Source organism: Solanum verrucosum, unplaced genomic scaffold, assembly GCF_900185275.1.
Source record: "Solanum verrucosum unplaced genomic scaffold, falcon-dt-bn FXZP01000157.1, whole genome shotgun sequence".
NCBI classification, from domain to species: domain Eukaryota; kingdom Viridiplantae; phylum Streptophyta; class Magnoliopsida; order Solanales; family Solanaceae; genus Solanum; species Solanum verrucosum.
Window position 1 is genome coordinate 1,233,827 of NW_026020185.1, and position 23,406 is coordinate 1,257,232.

The window sequence follows — 23,406 nt, forward strand, 5'->3', positions numbered from 1 at the left end:
TTCTTTCGCACCCCTTAAAATAATCAAAGACAACAAAAGTGTAGTAAATATAAATAAAGGATACTTGGGGTTGCCTCCATAAGTGCTTTATTTAATGTTGTTGCATGATACAAGTACCTCAAACTCAACCGATATTCATTGGCACTTCTTCTTTCCATGGACCTTCAACAAACCTGTTGACGAACTCAAACACATACACCAATATACATTCATTAGGTGGCTTCATAGTTGTGCATACACTAAATGTCACCTCATCTTCTCCAAGGTAAAATTTGTGTTATCCTAGATTAAAATCCACTAGTGTGCTACCCGTGGCGAGAAATGGTTGGCCTAAAATTATAATCACCTTAATATCCACGTTGCAATTCAGAATTTCAAAAATTATCCAAAGGAATGAATTTATCAACTTTGACTACTATGTCAAATAGTATACCCACTGACTTCTTAGTAGAGTGATCAGCTATTAAAAACTTCATTGGAGTGAGGTTAGGATTATTGAGACCCAATTTCTTCAAAATCACAAAGGACAAGAATTTGATATTGTCGAATTTGTGCAGCCCAATTGTGCACATAATAGTAGCAGGAATGTCACCCCATTTATCATTGGGAACCATTAAGCAATACACGAAAGATATTCAACATATTCACAGCTCTCATTCGCAATTTCAACCTCACTACAAGTAATTGGTCATTCAAAGCTTTTCTACAACAATAATAGATGCTTCTCAAGCAATTTTCAGAACCATAAAATAAAGAATTTACATAATGAAAAATTTACCCTTAGGAATGACGTCACCCAACCCATCATTGTGACAATTCATGCACTATATAAAATCAAATGGATTACTCATACTTCATCCCCAACTAAAAATTTTCGTAATCTAAACAAGATTTCACATGCATTTCTACCCATTCAAGTTCAAACAAACAAGATTTACTCATTAATAGCACCAAAACCCTTTTATTAGCAACAAAATTTGAGTGCAATAACACATGGGCTATGGTTAAATTAGTACTAGCACAAAATCATTTACTCATTTCAATATTATGAAAGCTTAAAACTTGAAAAATATAACAACAGATAGAAGATTTAGAGATTAGTGACTAAAACTTGAGAGCTTCAATAGAGTTCTTGAATTTTTGAACTAAAAAAGTGGTAGGACCTTTAAAATTTTGGATTTAGAGATACAGAAAGGGGTTTGAGTGAGGAAGGAAAAAGGGGAATGTTGGTATTATAGAACGGAAAGGGAGTTGGAAGTTGGAGTGTTGTATGGATAAGTAGGGAGAGTCATATAGGGAAGTGGAGAGTGTGGTGAATGAAGGAGGAAGAAGAATTAGGGTTTAAGACCTTTGGGGTTTTTAGAAAGGGAGATGAAAATCTAATGTGTTCTTCCATAAGTCAAAATTTAAACCTCTTAAAAAAACATGACTTTCATTGATAGGTGGTTCACTCCACCCACCTCCGAGATATAAGTTGAACACAGACGCTTAAATTTCTTTCCTATGTACTTTGCTACATTGGTTACAGGACTGATGGTGTATGCTTTTGAATCAGTGATCCCCCGATCTACCATAGGTTCCTATTTTTTTCTTATCGGGTTGCTATTTCATATCAACATTTTACTGGCATTGTACAATTGTCAACTAGTATTTCACCAATCTGGCGTTGATGGTTATAACAATAATTTTTCAAGATTTTCCCTAGACATCTTTTTGCACCCCTTAAAGTAACCAAAGACAACAAAAGTGAAGTAAATATAAATAAAAGACACTTGGGGTTGCCTCCATAAAGTGCTTGATTTAATGTCGTTGCATGATACAAGTACCTCAAACTCAACCGATATTCATTGGCTCTTTTTCTACCCATGGACCTTCAACAAACCTGTCGACGAACTCAAAAACAGACACCACTCTACATTCATCAGGTGGCTTCATAGGAGTGCATAGACTAAATGTCACCTCATCTTCTCCAAGTTAAAATTTGAGCTCTCCTAGATCAAAATCCACTAGTGTGCTACCCGTGGCGAGAAATAGTTGGCCTAAAATTATAGGCACCTTTATATCCACATTGCAATCCAGAATTTCAAAAATTGTCCAAAAGAATGAATTTATCAACTTTGAATAATATGCCAAATAGTATACCCACTGACTTCTTAGTAGAGTTATCCACCATTAAAAACTTCATTGGAATGAACTTGGGATTGTTGAGACCCAATTTCTTGAAAATCACAAAGGACATGAATTTGATATTGTCGAACTTATGCACCCAATGGTTCACATAATAGTAGCACTCTCAAATCTTTTATTTTTGAGACCAAATTGATGGACATCACATCACTACCATAATTGAAAACTTCAATTGTACCCACATCAATCACTCTCTTCTACTTTAACAACTCTTTCATAAATTTTGAATACCCGTACGTTTGCAAGAGAGCACTAACCAACAATATGACAGACAAATTGTTGAATAGATCAACATTTTTTTTGAATTGATTGTCCTCTTTCTTCTAAGATAATTATGTGCTCAAGAGTATATTCATATTTTGAATCTAATCAAATTTTCCCTACTCTCGGGGTAATTCATATTGAGATAAAGTAGGATGTCAAGGCTACCGGGATTAAGAAGTGAATGTGAACTATGGGTGTGTTTGATCGTGCCCCTGCCCCTTAAGCCAAATCCTGATGTACGTATTCTCACACTTTCAGGACATGCCTCTAACACAGATGAATGACTCCATAGGCCTTCCCTACCTACCACTACCCTCAGACCAAATGGCTTTCAAAAGCTTGCAAATGTGACATATGCCAACATGAATCAAATCACTTGGGTTGCCAAAGATCTCTCATCTCTTATTAATAAATCAATAAAAAAGTGATGTAAATAGTTGTCGATAGTGTGAAAAATGTGTGCAAACGAGCTGATGTAAAAGAGGGTGTAGTGGCTTTTCTATGATTTGACATGCATGCAATGAAAGGGTAAGACTTGATGATATTTAGGGAAATGAACTTCCTTGATGAATCATTGGCTTCTTAAAGAGATATGTCGGTTTTGGTGGATGATTTACTAGGCAGCTTGGGCATCAGTGTAGACCAACGTTCTGATGAAGAGGATGAGAAGCTCTAGGAGGTGCTAAAGGATTCATTGGCCACATCTCACTCTTGAGAAGGAAGATCAGGATATAACTTGCATGCTAATCACGGGAGCATAACTCCGATTAGCTGACATACAATGTTTGTTGTTTACCCATTTATCTTTTGTTTCTAGGAGAACATTGCTTGTTTCTTAGTTGAGGGTGGTTGAATGTTTTGGATTTGGCTTTTCTTTTTGTACCCTTGTCGGGCTTGATTAGGGTAATGTTTTGGATGATCTTTATGTTGGCCCACATCAAGCATATTTGATGCTTAATTTGCACCTTTGTTGGGCTTGAAATCTTATGATGATTGTGTGTTGCTTTGATGTCGGGTTGGTCTTATACGTCAACTATTTTACACTCAGACTAACAAAATGCGCTTAGAGCCCTCGCTGGTCCTTTTTTGCAAATGATCCGTCAGAGAGCGATTCAATGTTGCCATTGCTAATAGTAATTGGTTAAATAAAATCTAAGGGTTTTCTTTATACCATGATTCTTTCTCAAGGAGAAAATCATTTTTTGTTCTTTTTTCTTTACCGCATTGAGTTGGCATTTCTCTATGATAGGTTGATAAGTGAATTTTTAAAGAGAAAAGGCCAAGCTTTAGTTTTATTGAGAGTCCATGTCTTGTCTCAAGCTGGAACACGGAAATTTTGATTGGTAAAGGATTTTGAAAATTTAGAAAAAGGGAAAAAGTGCAATTGAAAGCACTCTCTTGTCATTGATTTATATTCTATGTTTGGCTTTTTGATGTCATAGTTTGTCAATAATAATTTATTTTAAAGAATTTTGAGAATTTCTATTTACTCATGTCTTGTGTGGTCTTATTGTAGTTCGTTCTTGTATATGTATGTTGATGAGTCCACTATTTGGACTCATTTAGGGCTTTATTTAGATAGATTTAATGTCCTCAAATTCTTATTTTGTGTCAATAATGATGTAAAATCCTTATTTTTTAGATATTTGGATTGAGGAACAAAACATGGACACTAACGAGCAAAAACAACAAGGCAGCTGAAAAAACAAAGAAAATAAGGCTTGTTGATTGATGAGTCCACGATATGGACTCATTTAGGGCTTTATTTTAATAGATTTAGTGTCCTCAAATGCATATTTTGTCTCAATACTGATGAAAATCCTTGAGCTTCAGGTATTTGGAGTTTGAGGCAAATAATGGACACAACTTGGCAAAAAGGAACAAGGCGGCTGAAAAGATGAAGAAAAGAAGGCCTGAGGATCGCCTAATGCATTAGGCGAGTCGCCGAATGGCCCTAATCTCTCCCAAATTTCCAGTGTGCTGATCCCTGAAGGAAAAGATCAAGTTGGCGATGAAAGAGAGCATTTGGTGCATCGCCGAACAGTTCTGTGAAGCAACACCATATCACCCATGACTCAAAATGCTAAGATGGTGAAGGCAAAATCTGAAAGGCGATGAACCAGACCAAAGGGCAGATTGCCGAGTGCATCGGCGATCCCAACTAACTGCGTCGAGTGGTCCTTCACAACACAAATTTTTGAAACTATAAATACCCATTTAAATCTGTAGCTTAGTATCAAGTTGTAGCGAATTATTACTGATTTTTAGAATATTTTCAGTTTTAGTTCTTAGAGTTTTTGGGAGACATTGTTCTTGCGCTTGAAGGTTTTCAACTCCAAGAAATTGCAAATGGGTCTTGAAGAATCTTCATCCTTAACGTGTTTAAAGACATTATTTATCGTACCCATTTGATGGAAACACTTTTTGATATTGATTTCTATCTCTTTTTCATGTCTACCTAAAACCCCAATTCTTGGGTTGTGATTATGTGAATATGGGTTAAATTTAATGTTGGGTATTGCTTATTGATAGTCTATTTGCTGTGTAAATGTGATTTCGTTTAGTAGTTGTGTTTCAACTTAATGAAATTGTAGTTGCAAATACGATTTCATCTTCGTGTTTTTGGCTTGCGAGAGAGAGAGGTTTTATAACCAAGACTACTAAATCGATAGCCTGTGGTTATTGGGTCATTGTGGGTTCAGCTCGAGAGAGTGAATCCTAAGAATTTTCCCACACATTCAGCTCGAGGGAGTGAATGGGCTAAGGTGAAGGCTGTGCTTGATTGCTACAACTCGGTGTTCAAGAGAAACTGAGTTGAATCGGGGAAATTTGTTCGAGAGAAAATTTACCCCTACTAAAGTCTAGCTTAGTCACAAATGTTCAGCGATTTACTATCAATAGCATTTACCCGATTGTTTATTTTATCCCATACTCCTATCACATCCCGAGAATCTCATCTCCCTATTTCGCATCTTTATATTTTTGTTGTTTTTTTTCTTAGTTTCATACAAACCCCCCATTGATAATTGACATTTGTGTCACCTTTAGATTTAACATGTTTTTATTCGTAAATATTTATAGCTATGATTGATTAGAACTAAAGTTTACTTTTCTATTTGATTCTCGAATACTAACCGCTCCCTATGAGAATGATCCCACCCTTGGTTGGGTTATATTACTACTCGCGATCGTTGGCACTTTGGAATTAGTGTCCTGATACGTGAAGTCAAAATGGCGCCTCTGTCGGGGAGTGGTGTTAGTTAAGAATCTTTAGTTAAGTAGAATTTTCGTTCTTGTTAGTTGTAGTTTTACTAATTTAACTTTTAGTTTTGTTTTGCTTGTTTGAGCTTTGAAACAGAGGAGATGAATATGTCGAGCAGTACTCGCGGGCAAATGGAGTTTCCTCTATTAGAAGTAATGATGTTCAGGGATCACATTCTAACCTTCAAACAATTGGAAGGTGAATAGATTCATGAGGCATGGGAAAGGTTTAAAGAGCTATTAGTTCAATGCCCAACTCCTGAAATTCCCGATATAGTCCTCTTAGATTGCTTATACAAAAGTCTTGGTCCCAGAAATAAGGCAGGCTGACCAACTCATTCCGGGTGGTATTACACAACATCCCTATGAGAAAGCAGCCCACCTTCTTGATCACATGGCTGAAACAAATCATGAAGTAGAGAAGGACTTCATGTTGGCCGCACTGATGACTCAGATGGATGAGTTGGCCAAAAAGATGGCGGAGATTGAAGTCCAATGCAAAAGGAAGGACATATACGTCCCTCCTCATGAGCGAAGAAGGCCCAAGGACAATGAGGGTAAACGTGTCAAAGGAATGCTCTCAATCATTCTCCACAAGGTAAATGAGCATGATAGAGTGCTGGAAGAGATGTCGGAGAACATCGAAGTGATGAAACAGATGATTGGTTCTCATTCCAGATCCATTCAGTTGCTCGAGAACCTTACGGGTCATGTGATGCCTCATCTCCACCCGCCACAAAATATGGGGTTGCCAAGTAATGATATGGCTAACCCCAAGAATGAAGTATGAGTGTTGACTTGCGTCGTGCCATGACGTTAACTAAGGCTTCTTGGGAGGCAACCCAAGGTTTTATCTTTTTGATTTGTCATTCTAGAATAAAGGTGTGTTGATTGTGTAGGTTAAGGTGTGGGAGTTGTTCAAAGAGTACAGGTCGGAGAACCAAAAGACCAGGAGGTACATCACCAACGTGGTCGGCGACTCTAACCTAGACCGATGTTAGACTCAAGACAAATTCAAATGAGAGTTTGTAAGACTCGGCGAGCCAGTGAAATTATTGGCGAGTCACCGAATGGGTCAGCGATGCCATTTTAGTCTGCCAGCTCAATATGACTGAAGGTGCTATATAATTTGGCGAGGCAAGGGATCATTTCATGAGTCATCGAATGGGTCGGTGATCACGACTAATGTCACCGAATGGGTGTGAACTAGACGGTCTTTAAAAAGGTGTAATGGTTTAAACTTCCAACTCTTTCACTTTCCCTCTCTTTTAATCTTCCAAATCTCGCACCAATTTAGTATTTTGAATATTTTTGCATTTCCTAAGTGTTGTATTCATTGACTGTGCTCAGAGTTGGAAAACTTTGCCACCTAGCATTTCAAATTTTGTATTGTTCGGCAAAAGAGGTTGGTTTTCCGAACCCCATGTTAATTTTTATCGCATTTTGTACTCATTTGCAGATGATCTTATCTTAGTGATGTATGTTGGGCCCCTCTGATGGGATTAGAATGTTTGATTGCCGGTTATAATTTGATAATCTTGCCCATATTGTTTTGATCATCGAATGCCCATAAATTTGTGCCTTAAACTAAGTTCAATTTTGTGGGGTCATGCTTGCATGTTGGTTAGATTGGTTAGGTAAAGTCTGAGTAGCCTGTATTTGTGCTAAATGCCAAAAATTGCACAATGATAGAGTGGATGAAACCATTCTTAAGGGCAAAAGTCGTCAAATGGCCAAATTTGGAAACTAGGAGAAATCTGAGTATCCCGGGGTGATGGGTGTTATGGGTCTAAACTTCATTTAACTAGTGCATCCTTTGATTTTGTTTTCGGGGGTTGCGGGGTTAAATTCGAGAAGTTGGGTTTAAAATAGGCACGTTGGGCTATTTGGCAAGCTGGGTCGAGCTAGCCGAACCACTCGGCGGTTCGCCTACTGTCCCCATCTCACCTTTAATTTCATGTTTTATTTGATGATTGACTTTGTAACTTTCGGCAAGACACTAGAGGTAGCCGAAAGCACTCGGCGACTCACCAAAAGTCTTCTTTATCGCCCTTTGTCTGCACCCCTTAGCCCTTTGGCACTGGACCTTTCGGCAGGTTAGCCATTGCTCGTCAAAAGCTATCAGCAATTCACCGGAAGGGACTTCCCATTGCCAACTTGCTAAGAATTTTAAGCCAATCCCTTCGGCGAGTATGTCTGCAGTGATGTTTTAGTGCTTTGATGCGAATATTTACTAAATTTTCTCTAATATTTTGCAGATATGGTGCGAACAAATCTAGATAGGCCACCCCAGAAGAAAGCATGGGGCATTACTATAAACGAAGGGGTTTCAAATCCACCAAAGAAGAGAAGGCAAGAACTCCCACCGGGAAACAAAGGCAAAAGAAAGAAGAACATACCTGAGAGAGTGATTGTTGACACTCGGGCTTATTTGTCTGAGCCTGAAGATGAGTAGCCTTTGATTTCTCGAACAGATGAGCTACGGGAAAGATCTCAACCCACATCCACCAGAGTTCCCTCAGCTGTCACTTCTCCTGGACCATAATTAGTACCAGCTCAGGCACCCCTGTGCTCCCTGTTGTTCCTCCTTCCAGGCTTTTGAATAGATTGAAAGGAGATGGTTTACGAACTATCCTCGAAGAGAAGTTACTTTCGACAACAGGCTTGGAGGAGATGCATCCAGATGTGAGGGAGACCCTCCAGTTCCACAGATTTGAGTAGTTCACCCGGCCACGAGGCCTCTATATTCCCTCCTGGATCCGCGAGTTTTACACAACTTATGGTTATCTGGTTCCTAACAGTAAGAAGAAGGCTAGTGAGTTCAAACCGGTTAAAGCGATCATGGTCCGAGGCAAGGAGGTCGGGTGCATCAGTGAGTACATTAACACTATAATGGGTGGAGATCTGCACTCCACACACCCTTATAATGGATTTCCTATTGCTCAATCCTCGGATGATTTGAAGGGGTGGCTGGCACCCCTCATTTCAGACACCACCCCGAGATGGATCTAGGCGGGAGTCCCAATTGAGAAAAGGGATTTGAGTGTCACTGTGCGTTATTGGTTTGGATTTATCAGCAACTCCATTATGCCCTCCTAAAATGAGTCTGTTCTCCATCTTCCTAAGGCAGCCTATCTGGGATCGATTATTTCTAGGAAGAGCATTAATATGGGGCTTATTATTGAGGATGAGATGGCCATGAGAGCCAAGCAGAGTCAGACCTCACTGTCGTTCCCAGTATTGATCACAGAACTAATTCGGCGAGCAAGAGTGCCCCGGGATGATATGAGGGATATTGAGACTACCCCTTCCTCCTCCACTGGTATCCGACGTATTGAGGTGAAGTACACTAGAGAGGAGGCTGACATGAGAAGAGCAGGCCCGCCAGTTACTTCTCCAGAGGTGGATATCGATTCTATACCTGCAGAGGCTTCTTTGCCTGCTCCGGCCTCCAGGCCTTTAGGTACTTTTGCTCCTTCTCCCTCCTCACAGGCCCCATGTACATCCTCTTCCTCCCAGCAGATCAAGATCACTGAAGCAATGATCCTGAAGATGAGGCATCTAACTCAGTCAGCTGACGTGAGAGCTACCAAACTGGAGAGAGATATCTCATTAATGATTGAGGCTATGATTCTAGCTACACTGACCCCTCTGTAAACTTTTATTGACACTATCACTACGAGAGTTGATGCTTGTGAGAGAAGATAGGGGGCGACCTCGAGGTTCTAACTTTTAAAGCTGAGGTAGAAGATTTGAGGAAGGACGTAGACTATTTGAAGTCTACCGACTTTACTTCATTGATCCAGGCTGCAGATGACATGGATTCTCCTGAGACCTCAGGGATTCCTCCGGATACTACCGGCAATGCGCACCAGAATGAGCTTGATGTTAGGGAGTCGGATGCTGAAATCGACGAGGAGCAGATTTGGGTACATGAGGAGAACATACTCAGAGATACGCTAGATCTTGCAGGGACAGTTGTGCAGACATCACCGGCAAAGACCTCCATGGCGGTCTCTAGTGGAGTTGTTGTTTATGAGGTAATTTCGAGCACTGATGCCCAAGTCCAGACTGCTGCACCGAACACTGAGGCCCAGATATATGGAGAGACTGCATAGATAGGATCCCTTCTTTACCTCCCTCTCTATCTTACTTTTTTTCAGTTTTTGGATACTTTACTTCATTTGCATTTGAGGACAAATGATTTTTTTTGTGGTGGGGTGAGGCCCACCTTTTGTGTGAATATTGATGTTTGATGTTTTGTTTATATATTTTGATCATTATGCTTACAATTGTGTTTTGCACTGCTTTTAGTGGATATTTGAGCTTTTGGCCCCTTGTGCTTTAATTATAAATGATTTAAAACCCTTCCAAATTTTTCACCCACTCTTGTATGTACTTGAATGTGGCTGTTCTTTACCAAATTTGAGTCTCGGTTTTGATCAATATCGATGACTGAGATAGTGTTCACAATTGAACGAACACGAATGTGTGTCTACGATGAGACCAAGTGAAGTTACATAGACAATATGTGAACTCTTTGCATCTCATTGTTACTAGCCAATTATCGAATCAAGTCTCTTGTGATGAAAATTGCACACTAGCTAAAGTGTGGAGTCTCGTTTGGCTTTGGTGTCAATGCCTTATGTGATGAGCTTACCGTGAACCATGCATGATGACACCTAGAATTTGCCCTGTTGGTCCGGTCGACTAAGTAAGGCTATATCTTGATATGATCTTAGGCAACTTCGAAGAGTGTGAGCCAATTTGACATATACCTCTTTTGTGGCCTACCTTGTGAGTGTGTGAACCTCTTTTGAACACCCCTTGAGCCTTACCTTTCTTTGAAAGAAACTTGATGAAAACATGACCCTTCTTAAATCCACTACCTATAATCCTCTTGATTTGTGGTTGATTGAATAGCCAACTTAGGAAAAAAGCCTAAGTTGGCGGTGTGGTAAAAAGAGAGGGTAAGTCAAGAAGTGCAAGTAAAGTCTCCTTTAACCCATGGTGTTGACAAAAATGGAACCCCTCCATAAAAAAAAGAGAAGAGAAAAGAAAAGAATAAAAAAAAGTCATGGAATAAAGTTATGAACATACAAAAGAAATGGGGTTTTCGAACAATCCATGGAAAGTGAATAATGGGATGACTTATGAGCACTAAAGAGAATGATGAAAGAAGAGGAAAGGAAGTGTTGTGAGCACCACATTTCATGAGTATCAAAGTCATTGAGCCTAAATGACCATACCTTTACACTCAGCCCCATTACAAGCCTTGAAAAGACCTTTTCGATCTTGAGTGAGCTGAAGCAATTGTCAATTGGAAAATATGGGTAAACCTATGGGTGAAAGCATGCATTGTGTTCTTCTTTGTGAGTGGGAATGTTGATCTTGATTCCAGAGCTTTAAATGAATGAACCATTGTGTGTGAATATGTAATCATTCTTTGCCTGAGGGAATTTGAATACCTTAGTTGAGTTGGAACTTGCATTTGAAGCAAGTATTGTGAGCTGGAGAATCTTTGATAATGGTGTGTCACAACTTGAGTCTTTGAGTACATAATTGATCCTTGCATGAGTAAGTTGAGTCTTGTGTGTACATTTATGATTGAGTATTATGTAGCACTGTTTCAAACATCCTTGTTTGGGTGTAATGGGTATTAGCTTTAATTTTAAGAGTGCATGTTTTGATTTTGTTTTCGGGGATTGCAGGGTAGAATTTAGGAAGTTGGGTTGAAAGTAGGCATGCTGGGTCGTTTGGCGAGCTGGGCCGAGCTTGCCGAATCACTTGGCGGTTCGCCGAAGTTCCCCTTTTCGCCTTTAATTTCATGTTAAATTGTGAAAAAGGTTCTGTAACTTTCATCGAGAAGCCTGAGTTCGCCGAGTGAACTCGATGACTCGCTGAAGGTCTTTCTTTATCGGCCTTTGTCTGCACCCTTAATCCTTAAAAGCACTGTAACCGAATGCTCTCGACAATTCACCGAAGGGTCCTTCCCATCGCCGACATGCCATTTTCCTGAGAACCTTTTGAGCCAATCCTTTTGGCGAGCTCGATCTGGCTCGCCAAAGAGATTCGGCGACTCACCGATCGGTTAGGCAAGTTTGTCTGCAATTGCTTTTCTGTGATTTTTCTTGAATTATTTCTAACTCTTTTTGATGTTTTTGCAGACATGGCTAGACCAGGGCCAAGGCCACCAAACTGCATTCAGGGCCAAGGCCACCAAACTTCCTACAACTGGTGGGAAAAGAAAGGGAAAAGGGAAGGCACCTGCGTCATCGGAGGCAATGCCGCTGACCCAGCGGCACTAGAGGTTCAGCCACCACCAGTTCATGTGGCTATCGTGTCAGACTTAAAGGACGGGGAGATGCCACTGTGTAAGCAGAAGATGCTCGGGGTATTCCAGAGGTTGGCACCACCGATATTCTCTATGGCGATTGGGGAGGATGCCTACGAGTTCCAGATCACTTGTCAGGAGCAGCTACAGTCATTAGGCCTCTTGGAGTCGAGAGGAGCCGACTTCACTACTCATCAGTTTCGTGGGCCAGCCAGGCAGTGGTGGCGCTCGTATCGAGAGTTCAGGCCAGCTGGATCGGCTCATGTATCTTGGAGTGAGTTCTCAGAGGCTTTCTTGGCCCGGTTCATGCCACAGAGCGTCAGGGATAGGCTTCCTGATCAGTTCTCCAGATTGGAGCAGGGCCCTATGACCGTCTCAGAGTATGAGATGAGGTTCCATGAGTTATCTCGACATGCTGCCATAATCCTACCTATGGATTAGGAGAGAGTTCGTTGTTTTGTACGTGGGTTGCGGTACCGTCTGAGGGTCGACACAGAGCATTTGGTTTCGGCCGGCCGTTCATTTCTTGATGTAGTCAACTATGCCCGATCCATGGAGCATATTCATTGCGAGGCCCAAGGGGGCAGAGATAAGAGGGCACGCTACTAGGGCAGCTACAGCGGGTCCCAGACTAGAGGAACAGACTCCTATGATAGGCCCCGCCAGAGGTTCCAGCATGGTCAGTCCAGTCGGCCTGTTAAGGCGGCATTACCTGCTTCTGAGGGAGGCCAGCATCACCAGGGTGGTCGTAGTACGGGCCAGAGTTCGAGGGGATCAGATTCCCTCCCTTCTTACCACGGTCGGGTTACTTCAGGGCGTTCAGCTTCGGGGTGTTTTGATTGCAGTGCGCTTGACCATTGGTCCAGAGAGTGCCCCCAGCGATGGCGAGGAGCGACTGTACCAGCTCCCATTGCACCTAAACCAATTTCAGCAGTGCCCCCTCTAGCTAGAGGTGGTGGTAGGACCAGGGTCGTCGGGACAGCCGACAGGGTACCAGAGGCGGAGCTCGGAGAGGCAGGTTAGGTGGTAGATCAGATGCATCGGGCAGAGGTACTCAGGGCCATTTCTACGCAGCCCCGGCGAGGGCGACGGCTGAGGCATCTGACGATGTTATCAAAGGTAAGCTTTTATTATGGCATTAGCCTGCTACAGTATTATTTGATCCCGGGTCCACATTCTCGTATGTATCTATTTATTTTGCTCCCCGATTGGGTATGAGTTCTAAGTCTTTGGCACAGCCAGTTCATGTTTCGACCCCGGTGGGTGAGTCCTTAGTAGTGGATAAGATATTGCGATCTTGGTTAGTGACTATCCAGGGATAGTGATTTGGGGTCCCCGTTTGAGGTAATTTTCGTAAAATACCTGCTACCACACCCTTATTGTGAACTTGATTTTGGGAATTTTTGACACATGATATTTCAGTCATTTTAGATTCGATTTCAGTGATTCTTGGGGCTATCTTGAGTGGCTTTTCAAGGAGAACGCGTTGGCGTGGTTAGATTTCGTATTTAACATTTTGTTGGAGGTAAAAATTTGTGTTTTAACTGCTGTCTTGGCTTATTTCGAGCTCAATTTTTTGGGAAAATTTAGAAGTTGATTTCGTGGTCATTTTAGGTGCGAATCTGGTGAATCAAAAGCCTAGATCGTGGGGTTTTTCGTGAGGATCATCATGGTGTGATTGGTTTCATCATCTGGACCCTCGTTTCTGATATTTTCTTGTAAATAGTAGTTGCTATTGTTGTTCCGTTTTAGTGTAATTTGGGTTTTGGTTGCATGTGGATAGTGTGTTGGTCCCGAGCCCTGAATTGTGTCCCATTTTGGGATATGAGCTTGGGGAAACTGGTTAGGACCCACTTTTGGGGTTAATTTCAGAATTTCCAGCGCAGGTTCCACGATTCTCATTTTGACTCCAAAATTGACCCATCTCTGTTTGTTGTGATTTTGGTGTCTAAACGACTGTATTAACGTTGTGACTCTATTTTTGATAGCGGGGCAGCGTTTTGAGACCGTTCGGAAAGGGAAAGCTTTGAAGAAGTGATTTTGGAGCGCGTGTGATCGGCCTACAGGTAGGCTACGGTTTCCCTCTCTTAGATTGAGCTTGAGAGTGTGAATGCATGTTGATTAGTTGGGATTTGGGTTGGTAGTTATTGAATCACGTATATGTGTTTAAAAATAATGTTTTCGGCCTATTTCGAGAATTATCGAGTAACTGTGAGCATGCTTTGTGTTATTAATGGACCCTCCTCGCTGTGTGGAGTGTTTTCATGCTTAATTTACTATTTGTTGAAGCATTTGGGCCTTAGTTTAGGTTTGACTAGGGCTTGCCTTAGAAATACATGATTCGGATCCGATTGGCCTTAGTTTTGCCTCGACGTCGCTCGGCTAACTTAGATCCCTGTAGACTGGTGTAGCAGACTTGATTCTGATAGATTGGGCCTTAGCTAAGCGATACACTTGCTCCGACTTTAGTTATCCTTATTTTCCCCGATGTTACGGCTTCATGAGTTACGTCGGCGACACTAATTCTACTTCGCGATTTGAATTTGATTTTCGATTTGGTTCCAAGGACTTACATTGATTGGCTAAGTATGGACGGCGTTCCACGGATATTTATGAGTGTGGATCGATTAGGACTCTTTCAGCAGCTACATTGGCACCTTTATAGAGCATCCGGTTAGAGTTTCGGCCTCTATTGCCCAGATACTTATATATAGTATCCGGTTAGAGTTCCGACCTTTATTGCCCAGATACCTATAGAGAGCATCCGGTTAAAGTCCCAGCCTCATATACTTGATACTTGTGATTGGTTACTTAGGTACTTCTGGTGAGCATCCGGTTCGAGGTCCGGCCTCCGTACTGTTATACTCTACTAATTGGGGTTGAGGTTCTAGTTCGTGTTCTTGATTCTTGGGTTCTCATATGCAATTCTCTTTAGTTATAGTTATTTTGTGTACTCGTCGGGCTTATGGGGGTCCGTTCAGGTTTTTATGTAACTTGCGCACAAGTGTACCTTCTGGGCTTATGGGGGTCCAGTTAGGTGTAGTTAGCTTATATATTACTTTAGTTAGTTCTTTCTACACTCGTGTGCTTTCCATTGTTAGTTAGATTTTAGTTCTTGACTTCGGTTTGTGTTATTCCTTCTTTTCATATTGCCTTTACTTTTCAAGTTCAGGCGACCTATGATGCCTACTGGGTACCTATTGTTTTGGTGCTCATGCTATGCTCTGCATCTGTTTTATGATGCAGGTCCAGGCACTAGTAGCCAGCGTTGATCGAGCTTGGAGCAGACTGATCCGGAGACGGGAGTGAGCACACGGCGTTTTGTACTATTTCAATCTCCATCTGTATATATAGACTTGTCTTTTACCTTTCAAGACAGTCCAATCTCTGTTGTCCACTTTTGGGACTTGTACTCATTTTGTAGTAGCTCTATACTAGTGACTTCCAGGTTTCGGGAGGGATCTTTATTTGTATTTATGTTTTTGTTTGCTTCTGCCTGTGTATGTTGTTATCTTAAATTTTTGCTTACTCTTGTTTAGCCTTTGCCCTCAAACCCATTATTTGTTGTTCCGGGTTACAAGTTGGCTTACCTACTGGTGGGTTATAGTAGGTGCCATCATGATTCGAGGAATCGGGTTGTGACAAACTCCGACAATGACGGTATCTACGATGCTCAACTCACCACTTATGAAAGTGAGGGTGAGCACCAGGAGCATTAGACTGCGGCTTCTGAGCCTGAAGATAATGACCTAGTAGGAGCACAGAGGGCAAACCTGCGATCTCAAAGGATGAATGATCCATCTAGGATCATGACTCCTCAGGTCACCACTATTCCTCCTCATGTTCCAGCACATGTCGTGGTCCTAGCACCACAAGTACAGGGTCCTCCTCCCAATTCTATGAATAGACTGAAGACCGAGGGGTTGAGGACCATTATCGAGGAGAAGAGTGTGTCCACTGATGGAGATATTCATAGGTACCCAGAGATAATGAGTTGCCTAAAGTCGCATAACTTCCAACTCTTCATAAAGCCCTGTGGCCCTTACATCCCTAATTGGGTCCGAGAGTTCTACGCTGCTTACAGAGCCTTGGTACCACATACAAAGAAGCAGGCAGCTACATTCAAGCCAGTTAACTATGTAGTTGTCCAGAGAAAGAAAGTCAAGTGTGATAGTGAGGCTATTAATATTATCCTTGAATGTCATGATGATATTGATGACGATTGCCAACACATGATCCAAACAACTACATTAGAAAATATGAAGAAGTAGTTGTCCCCGATCATATCAGATGATACCCCCAAATGGCTTGAAGTTGGAGCACCTATTGAGAAGAAAGTTCTAAACATAGCTGCAAGGTTCTGGTTTGGGTTCATCAGCAGTAACATTATGCCATCCCAGAACGAGTCGATTCTCCTCTATGACAAAGCAGCCTGTCTGAGGTGCATCATTGATGAGACAAGGATAAATCTAGGGATGATTATGGGACAAGAGATGGTCATGAGGGCCAAGCAGTGCCAGACTTCTCTCCCCTTTTCAGTGTTGATTATCGAGCTATGCAAACAAGCTCGGGTCCATAGAGATGAGAAGAAAGATGTGGAAGTGATTCCTACATCTTCTACTGATATTCGAAAAATCGGCGTGGAGTATTTAAAAGATGAGGCGATGAAGAAGAAGGTAGCCCTGATGGACTATTCCTCAGTTGTGGACACATACACATTACTTGTAGAGGCATATTTGCCTACTCTGGCCCCTAGGCCTTCAAGTACTTCTAGCGCCGTTCCTTATGACACCCCTAGTTCCTATGCTGTACATTGCCTCCCAGAGCTACTACTGTTACTGTTTCCCGGCTCTTGCTCACTCAGGCTGCAATACTCCGGATGGGGATACTAGCCCATTCTGCCGATCATCATGCTTCCAGACTTGAGGCCTCTATTCCGGACATGATTCAGCCAGCCCTTGCTACTAGGATATTGGTGTGTGAGCATGGAAAGGGGCCACCGAGCAGGTGATGACTCTAATAGCCACCATTGCTGCACTGAGGAGAGATGTGGACCAGTTGAAGTCCATCGACATGTCCATGATCTTTGGGACGGTGGAGATCCCAGATGTGCCAATCGAGCCAGATATGCCTTCAAATACCACCAGAGATGATGTTAGAGTTGAGGAGGTAGTTGATCCTGAGTCTGAGGCTGAGATGGATAAGGAGATGCTTGGGAGGCTTCTTATGAGGGCGGATATTAAGGAGGCCATGGTAGATGCGGATGTTCAAGCTTCTTTGGCAGATACACCCTTAACTGATCCTAGTGGAGCTGGTGGTACTGTTGATGTGGCTATGGGTACTGATGCCCAGGTTCCAAGCACTACTCCGAGCACTGATACCCAGATAGATAGAGCGACTGTTTAGATAGGATTCCTGTTTACCTCCATCTCTGTCTTGTTTATTTGACTTTTGGATATTTTATTGCTTGCATTTGAGAACAAATAGCGAAAGTGTGGAGTCTTGTTTGACATTGGTGTCAATGCTTTGTGTGTGATGAGCTTACCGTGAACCTTGTGTGATGACACCTAGAATTTTCCTCGTTAGTCCGGTTGACTAAGTGATCTAATCTCTTGAAATGATCTTAGGCAACTTTGAAGAGTGTTAAACAATTTAACATTATACATCTTTTGTGGCCAACCTTGTGAGTGTGTGATCCTTGTTTGAACATCCTTTGAGCCTTACCTTTTTCTTGGAAGAAACTTGATGAAAATTGTGACCTTTCTTTATCCCTTCACCCTTAATCCTCATGATTGGTGGTTTGTTTGAATAGCCAACTTAGGCCAAAAGCCTAAGTTGGGGGTGTGGTGAAAAGATAAGGCAAATCAAAAAGTGCAAAGAAGTCCCTTTTGACCCATAGTTTTGAGAAAGATGGAACCCCTCCATACAAAAAAAGAGAGAAGAAAATAATGAAAAATTTATGGAATAAAGTTGTGAAAATGCCAAAAGAAATGGGATATCCAACAGTCCATGGAAAGTGAATAATAGGGTGACTTTTGAGCATGAATGAGAATGATGAAAGAAAGGGAAGGAAGTGTTGTTCACACCACATTTCATGAGGATAGAAACCATTGAGCCTAAATGACCATACCTTTACACCCAGCCCCGTTACAAGCCTTCAAAATACCTTTTTGATCTTGAGTGAGTTGAAACAAATGTTGATTGGAAAATAAGGGCAAACCTATGGATGGAGTGATACATGTGTTCATCTTTGTGAGTGTGAGTGTTAATTGTGATTCCAGAGATATAAATTGTTGAACCATTGTGTGTGAATATGGAATCATTCTTTGTGTGAGGGAATTTGAGTACCTCTGTTGAGCTTGAACTTGCATTTGAAACAAGTATTGTGAACTTGAGAATCTTTGATAATGGTGAGTAACAACTTGAATCTTTGAGTACACAATTGATCTTTGTATGAGTAAGTTCTGTCCTTTTGTGTGCATTCATGATTGAGTCTTGTGTAGAACTGTTTGAGATATCCTTTTTGAACCGCTGAACTTGAGTTTTACTTGAGGACAAGCAAAATTTTATGTTGGGGGTGTTGATGAGTCCACGATTTAGACTCATTTAGGGCTTTATTTGGATAGATTTAGTGTCCTCAAATGTTTATTTTGTGCCAATAACTTATGTAAAATCCTTGTTTCCAGATATTTGGATTCAGGAACAAAGCATGGACACTAACGAGCAAAAACGAACAAGGCAGCTGAAAGAACGAAGAAAAGAAGGCATATTGATCGCCTAATCCACTGGATGAATCTCTGAGTGGCTATTACCTTGCCTAAAGTTCCAGTGTGCCAAGCCCTGAAGGAGAAAATCAAGTCGGCAAGAGAAAGAAGCAGTCGGCTAGTCGTCGAATGGTTACGTGATGCAGTGATTGGATCGCCCAAAGTTACATAACTTGAAGATGATGAAGACCAAAGAAAAAAGGCGATGGAAATGATCAAAGGGTGGAACGCCAAGTTGATCGACGATCCCGACTTAATGCGTCGAATGGCCCTTCAGAGCATATTTTTGGCGACTATAAATACATTTTCAAATATTATGTTTAGTATGAAATTTTATTCTGAACATTCATTAGAGTAAATTTTTTAGTTGGAACTCTGAGTATTGAGACAATATTTTCCTTAGCTTCGAAGAATTGAAGTTTTCCATTTTTAAGAAATTGGAAGTGGGTCTTTGAGATTCTTCAATTTGGACCATTGTAAAGATGAAATTAATCTTACCTAGTTGATGGAAACACAATTTGGTAATGATTTCTATCTTTTTATAATGTCTAGCTCAAACTTCAATTCTTAGGGTGTGATTATGTGATTATGGGTTGAGTTAGCTTATGGGTATTGCTAATTGATAGTTTAAATGTTGTTTAAAAGTGATTTCAATCAATAATTGTGGTTTAATTTAAAGGGTTGTAGTTGCAAATGCAACTCTATCTTAGTGTTTTTGACTTGCTCGAGAGAGAGGTTTTAAAACCAAGATTACTGAATTGATGGTCTGTGGGTATTCGACTGTCATGGGTTCAGCTCAAGAGAGTGAATCCTAAACCATTTTCCACACATTCAGCTCGAGAGGGTGGATGGACTAAAGTGTAGGTTGTTCTTAATTGTTGTTTGTTGGTGATCAAGAGAAACCAACTTGATTCGGGGTAAATTGTTCGAGAGAAGGTTTATCCCTATTAAAGTCTAGCTTATTCATTGATTTACAGCTATTTACTAACAATTTTAATTACCTATTTGTCTACCTTAGCCTATAATCTAATCACATCCCAAGAACCCGTCTCATTACTTGTTAATTCGTGTTATTTGTTGTTATTGTAGTTGATAATTACAACCAAAACACCCCTGTTATTTGACACTTGTGTCACCCTTTAATTTGAATTATACTTTTATTCATAAATATTTATTCCTATGATTGACTTAAACATATTCACACTTGGCTCTTGATTCTCAAACACATACCACTCCCTGTGGGATTCGAACCCAACTTATTTTGTTGGGTTATATTACTAACTAACTATCGTTGACACTTAGTATTGGATGAAGTGTCTTTGAAACGTTATTAATCATATGCTATGTATAACTTTCCCCAAATGTATTTCAAGGAGAAATCCTAGATGTGGTTGAGCTTGCGAAATTACCTTAGGCTCTTTCTGAACAGTCACTTTCCAAAAGTTTCCTCCCCTTAACATTGATCTTAGTCAATCTTGTTGAGTCTGATGTCACCGCCTTATACTTCTACTAAGAATATTGTGTGATACTTGAAAACTCGCTCATGAATCTTTCATGATCTTTCAAACTTAAGTAAGCCTTTTAATACTAGTTCACTAAGGGAATGAAGAAAGGCACAAGAGAATTTTTTAAGAAGGCTTTTTATTACTCAAGACTTGGAAGATTTACTTTTCTTGCTTGATGCCATTAAAAATGTGTGCCCCTCTATTTATACTACTCATTAGGGGCTAGTTGCAAATTATTGATTATGTACAAGCTAGAACTCTCTACACAACTAGAAGATTCCAAGGACTTTCCATGCAAATCTAAAACATAGTAAAGCTTTGAAAGAACCATAAATTATGAAAATGGTGAATGCATCTTAAAATCATAATGAAAGCTTCATAAAAACTTTGAAGTAACTTTAGTTCATTTTTGTGGGAGATTAGCTTTAACCGACAATAGACTATGCGAGCTAGAACATAGAAACTGATGTAACTCCCTCACGGAAAAGTAGGAGCTTACTTGCCAAGGTAGAACTCTGTATCATTCATTCATGTGCTATTTATGGATCCACTATCTAGGTTATTTAAGGCAATCCTACGGGGGCTCTTAGTTTGGAATTAGAGTTTTATACTAGAGACTATTCTATTTGAGCCTCCACCTCAAAGTTCTCTCAATGCTAAGTTAAAACCAAACGGAAGTAATCATAAACAAGCTCATACTGTCATACTAGGAAAGACACAATTAAACTACCACTACAATCATAAATTCATTATAGAGTAGCTCCTTTAAATCATGATTCATACATATGTGAGAAAACCTTTCACAACCATGATTCCTTAGTACGTGATAAAATCTTTCGCAATTTTGTTGATGCTTATCACAAAAGAAACCTTAGTTCATTCAACATCCTTTTCATAAATCACGCATAACTTTTCATAAGTCATCATTAATAAGTTCATAGCTTCATATCTTCATAAATTCATAGTCAAAGTGATGCATAATGCATGGGTCCATATGATATCGATTTGAAAACATGAAACTGAATCAAATCATTCATAATAAGATGAAAATTCAACATAACAAATAAGACCCATGGAGAATTGGATGAAACCATAATCAATTTTGATGAAATTGAATTGGAAACTTGGAGTTTTTAGGGACCCAATGGGTGAATGAAATCTATTGGTGAATTCCCACATACCTTGCTAGTAAAAGCCCAAAAGCAGTGGAGGAAAAAGGAGGCTTGAAACTTGAACCCTAGATTTCTTCCTTGAAATTAAGAGAGAATTGGAGAGGATGAATGTAGATGGGATCTGGGGTTTCGAGAGAATGAGAGAGTTGATTAGTTTTAGGAATAGAAATGTAGTTATAGGACTTCAAGTTAGGGTCAAAACAACATAGTATAGGTATTAAATGTACAGGAAAAGACCCAAATACCCTTAAGAAATAACTATCAGTGTGATCTACTATTGGAACCTATTGTCCGTAGATCATTTCTACGTCCCATACTAGTTAACCGTAGAACCAACTTCAGAAACCCAAAAATCCTTCAAACTTCCATGAGACCTTTCTATGGTCCATCATTTGGTCTACAGTCTTGATCCCTTCTACGAGACCCCTTATATGATTCGTAGAACAAACAACGACCTGTGCAATCCTTCTATAGGTCTGAGGTCTTAAATAAAATATGTGAATCCTTTATTTGAGAGCCATCTACAACTCTTACAAATTCCTACAATTCATCCTGTCAAATTGTAGGTCATACTTTAGAAACTTGAAATTTTAAAAAATCTTATCTAATGTCTAGGAGACCCTTCCTACGAACCCTAGAAAGCTCTACAACCGTAGGTCGATCTGTAGCACCAACTTCCTTCAATATCTTGGGAAAATTTCCTTTTCTTTTCAACTTACCAATTTCTGAGGTGTTACATAAATGTCAGCTCCCCTTTCTTTATGCCCTTCACAAGCTACATGACTAATAATTGGGCTTCTCTTTCTGTCTTTCGTACTTTAACTAAGGGAACCATACATGTTCCTTCTCTCTCCATATCCAATAGTCGTTGGAAGTAGGGATCAATCATTGTGTCACTTTTGAAAGAGCTCATTCTTGAGAATTATGTGAAAGATGTCTAAATGAGCGATAATAATGTGGTCTTACCTTTCCACTCTCCTAGTGTGATGCTTACTCCATGAGTGACTCTACACACAGGATCCAATAGTGCATTGATGGTCTTTAGGCAGGTGTTACTTAGACTGTTATTCATCCCAACATTGTTGATGCGGTCTTAGTTATGATGTTAGCTTCTGCACACGTGTCGACCATAGTAGAAGCGGGTCATCTATTAATCGTGATGTCTACATATTGTGTGTTGTATTCTTTTTAGCTTTTCTAATTGCTTTGTGATAGCTCCGCATAGTCCAATCATACCCAATTGCATTGTGCCTAAATTTGCCCTGGTTCTTGTGCATTTTTCTCCTTTAATTCATGTAATATGGCACCACAATTCTTCCGTTCAGCGCATATTGCATAGACATACATCCCACCACATATATAGCAACTGTTTCACATGTAGTTTGTGCCTTCCTCTCAACATCGCTTTGTCATCCAAACATCTTGCCATCGATCAGACTTATAGGTGTCATGATTCTTGGAACATGGTTGTTGCTCTTTTATTTTTCCACAATCTCCACATTTTTTCATGACTACCTCTTATCTCTTCTCCTCTACCTCTGTCATGCTTTCCATGCCTAAAATCTCTTAAAGGTTCGGCCTAGGTGATGGATTCATCAATAGTCCAAACCTATTGACGTTCCAACTCCATCTTGGCCTAATTTTGCAATACAACCATGAAGTGGAAAACATATCTTCATTTGTCACATTGGGAATCTGAAACGTGAGGGTGGTGAACTCTTTCACATATGCTCGTATGTTGGCCGTTTGCTTCAACTCCCAAAACTTTTGTTTTGCTTCATAGAGACATTGTTGGGAAATAAAGCTTTCTTGAACTTAGCTTGGAATTTCTTCCATGCGTTGAAGGTACAAATCCCCTTCCCTATCTCAGAAACCCGTCGCTTCCACCTTAGTGTGGCTATCTCCAAGAGGTACAACAC

The 23,406-nt window shown here is 40.5% G+C and overlaps 1 protein-coding gene across 4 annotated transcripts in view; it reads right to left on the reverse strand.

Moving 5' to 3' along the window:
• The window catches only part of LOC125829366 (E3 ubiquitin ligase BIG BROTHER-related), an 882,037-nt gene that overhangs the window by 718,868 nt on the left and 139,763 nt on the right, over positions 1 to 23,406 (reverse strand). Inside the window, exon 8 of one of the 4 annotated variants that reach the window (XM_049508597.1) lies at positions 10,629 to 10,638. The exons of 2 other annotated variants lie outside the window; for them this stretch is intronic. The gene's annotated coding sequence lies outside the window, so the exon portion shown is untranslated. Of the gene's footprint in view, positions 1 to 10,628; positions 10,639 to 17,851; positions 17,862 to 23,406 lie in introns of those variants that run through there. One more of the 4 variants, XM_049508598.1, reaches the window with a different exon arrangement.